Genomic DNA, 4,052 nt, shown 5'->3' with positions numbered 1-4,052 from the left:
GTTACTAAAACAACCTATATTTCTACCTCATGAGACACCAGCAAAACCAAAAATGGCATGAGCAAACAATTAAATTAGAAAAAAAGACAAATAGTTTATGCTTTCCCCATCTGAAATAGGAGAAAACTAATTAGTATAATAAGTTTATGTTATGACCGAAGAACCGAGAGGCTGATAATCCTATAGCAACCATGAACCTGATATAATCCTGACCAAAGAGCAATAATAGGTTGTACCTGCCGAATGCATATTTCCCCTGCTAGGATTATTAATGCCAATAGTATAGACATCATTAATAAAAAAATCATATACAAGGTCTATCTTAAAAATGTGCATCATAAATCCTCTAGACTGAAGTTCAATTTTCTTGCCATTGCTCTTCTCCGCATCCCTACACACACAGTCATAGTCAGCCTCAGTTAATGTTCAACAGCGTCGTTACTTTCATAATGACACTCCCCAGACAAGTCCAAACTCTGAATGCTATTTCTTGGTCTTACTCTCCTGCTATTAATATCAGTACCATCGGAAGGTTGATACCAAACATTAATATCAGTAACATCAGAAGGTTGATCGCAGAGACTCCTGCGATTTTCTCTGTTGCTGCAATCATCCTCAAACCCAACAACTGCCTTTAGAAGTTCTAACATAAGTAAAGGGTATTTCTGTTGCAAACACTCAAAACCCTTTGAATGCATAACCACTCGAAGATTTTGTCTGGCAAATTTGAGACATGCAGCTTTCAAGCCAGTAGCATGGCAACTCTCAGGCGGAGCAAGAGTGCAGGCAACTGTATTTACAGATATGCTTCTGCATAATTTTGATTCACAAAGTAGCCTCAATCGCCGCAAACCATACTGTGGAGGTTTTCCGTTACACCAAAACCCGTAGGTGTTGGTAAACATTACAAGTCAGTAACTAGGATCCTAGGGTGGAAATTACGGATTCTATAGAGGTGCGGTGATTCTTCCAACACCCCCCTCAAACCCAACCTGGGTCCAAGCTTTGATACCATGTGGAGGTTTGCTATTACACCAAAACCCGCAGGTGTTGGTAAACATTACAAGCCAGTAACTAGGATCCCTAGGGTGGAAATTACGGATTCTATAGAGATGCGGTGATTCTTCCAACACATACGCATCTGCTACGGCAAGCAACCGCTCTGTCAATGTCCCAGTTGTTGAAGAAGAAGATGAATCGGCTGGGGATGGCTCTTCATCAAGAAGGGTTTCTATATAAATATAATTCAGCATAGCCTTGAACACTCTAGGCTCCATCTCCGTAATAATAACTTCATTATTCTGCTCTGAGGAAGCAAAAAAATTTGATGTGAATACTGGGGATCGTGCAGCTAAAACAAGTTTATGAGCACGAAACTTCTCCCCAGACACATCAAAAGTTACATCCGAGGCTTCTTGATTTTCTAAAAGTTCACCAAAATTTAAACATAACTCTGATTCAGGAACAGCGATGGAGTGCAACCCAGCGTATTCGTTGGCATAGACCACAACACCTACTGTGCAATGTAATATCACGCAATCATCCTTGAGGTAATTAGATTTTTCAAGTGCAACCCGTTCGATGAACCGTTTGTAGCCCCACATGCTTCCTTGAACGTCAAAAATGTGAGGGCCTCTCTCCCGCCCCGGGCGCGTATGGCTGTAGAGGCTCTTGTCCTTGCCCTCCCGCTTTGATCCACCAACGTCAATACGTGGGTAGCGCGAATGTCAGTGCCCTTGCTGGCCAGCGCTATGAAAACCGAAACATAACGCGATTTATCATGGCTACTTGCGCCGTCTGGGTAGAAATAAATGGCCCATTGATAACCTCCCGCAAAGAAAGTCTGGCTAGAAATGCCGCTGCCAACGCCCATGCCCTTGACCAGTGAATAACCTTCTATCATGAAATTGTGCGACCCATTGACAGTGCTGGTAACCGATCTCGAGGTCGAAGCCGATCCATCGTCGTTCTGAATTCCATTCTGCATTGTGGACGGAAATCTATACCAAGTGACCTTTTAATTGCGAACGACAAGGCAAACAAAACAAAACAAAAACCACAGAAATAGAACCCTAGGCTACCAAAATCGCCATAATTCACAGATAACTCAGCTGCTAGTGTCACACCCCCAAGCCTACGGTGGTCTTTCAACCGTGCTGGCGAGGTACGGCACCACCGAACGCTTTCTTTTTAACAATACTAACATTTATGGGCTACGCCTATTTCAACATGAACATACTTAACTTGTGTTCTTATAACCGAATAAAGTGTTATCCTTTATACTTTAACAGAGAACATTCTCAATCATTAACCATGTACAATAAACCGAGAACATCAACAATACACAAGTATAAAGGGAGGGGAAACTCCCGAACAGTCTGCCCAACAATAATATTATAACAACTTCTTCAATAATACATCAGCAAGTATACTTGGCAAAACTCCAAGTCTATACTTAGAATAATTTACAGCCAAGGCATAGACAGCCTTTACAATACATGTGCTAACTTCTTACGGTAGGAGGGTGCTCACCCGAGACACCAAGAACTCCTCCTTTAAGTTCTGCACAAATCCACCTCAAGACCGTACCTCATCACCTACACCTGACTCCTGGTAAAACTGTGCACCTCTACTGTAGGGCGCATGAGCTATGCGCATCTCCTACTTGTTCTGCACCCCTTTTTACCCCTGTCAATGCATAGAAGAGAACTGCGTTGGATGAGTGATGCAAATGAGCACTAGGCTCACTGTATTTATACACAATCTACGTGAGTCTTGGGAGGGGTGTCCAGCCTTAAGGCCAACCCCATAAACCTTTGCTCAATGCCCAAATGTGCTCCAACACAAGTCGGCCCAGCTCCATGTTGCATCGCATATAAATGTGAGTTCAACACTTAGTTTATTTTAAGTGTCACTCGCTATTGTCGCATTCTTTCGTTGCACAAGTTCCGGATGACCGTCGCACTTCGTCGCACAAGAGCGCCCGCCCGTTGCTCGTCCGCCTGCCCGTCACACCATCGTGTGTCCGTCGTGCCGCGCGCCCATCACTCGTATGCCTGAGTTGCGAAGGCCTTACATTCTCCTCCACCTGAAATCGTTGTCGTCCTCAACAACATACCATCTCGGTAGCTCTCCACCAAGATCATCATCATTCAGGATGTTTACCTTTCTACACAAGGCAAACATCCTTGCAACATATGTAGAGACTCTTTCTCCACTATGTCTCGACCTAGTGACCACTGCCACCAGGCTCACCATCCATAATCCATGCTTAGGTCCATGGAAACTCCATCCATCTCATCTGCAACATGCCATCACCTATCATGCCTGCTCCATATGCTTGAGGACTCACTACCATGAGCAGCTAGCAATGAGCCCATCTTCTTACTCATCTAAGAAGATGTGGAGGGAGTAGAGCCTAAAGGCTCTCCCTCACTAATCAACTCGATCCATCTATCAGGATCCTCAACCTCCATCCTTTGTAGATAAGCAACCCGGTCTTCCTTCTGGACATCCGGCTTCACATATATCTCATCATCATCATCATCATCTTCCACCAGCTCTAGCCTTCTTGTTAAGTCCAAGATGCTATCTGAAAGTGTCTTGATGACCACTGACTGCTCCGGAAGCTTTGCCTCAATAGTGGAAAACCGCTTGTTCACTTTTTCCTGGTCCTCCATTTGCATTGCTCCTACTTTACAATCAGGTCTTGTTGCACCAATGGTAGGCACACCAATGGGTACATCTTCTCTTCCATCATAAATGTAGAGCTTCTTCAAATGTCGTACAACCATAGCATCGAATTGTTTCATAAACTCCACCCCCAATACAGCTTCATAGTCATCAATCCGTGCTATAGTGAAGTCCACCTTCCCAGTCCATTCACCAAGTGTAGTATCCACCTTCTCGGCTACACCAAGAATGTCCATCGGAGGAGAATTTATTGTCTTCATTTGTGCCCTTGCTGGTACAAACTTTAGTCCAATCCTCCTTGCAGTATCCTCGCTCATGAAGTTGTGGGAGGCTCCACTATCCACCATAGTGATCACATT

The 4,052-nt window shown here is 44.1% G+C and overlaps 1 pseudogene; it reads right to left on the bottom strand.

The window, feature by feature from the left end:
- Positions 1 to 419: 419 nt before the first annotated feature.
- On the bottom strand, positions 420 to 1,996 carry LOC149159082 (BTB/POZ and MATH domain-containing protein 4 pseudogene; annotated as a pseudogene).
- Positions 1,997 to 4,052: the final 2,056 nt, after the last annotated feature.

Source organism: Pinus tabuliformis, chromosome 5_2, assembly GCF_031772625.1.
Source record: "Pinus tabuliformis cultivar Carrire ecotype Pingquan chromosome 5_2, CPIR1, whole genome shotgun sequence".
In the NCBI taxonomy this organism is placed as follows: domain Eukaryota; kingdom Viridiplantae; phylum Streptophyta; class Pinopsida; order Pinales; family Pinaceae; genus Pinus; species Pinus tabuliformis.
Note: the sequence above shows the minus strand (reverse complement) of the source record. Positions and strands in the feature narration are given on the sequence as shown.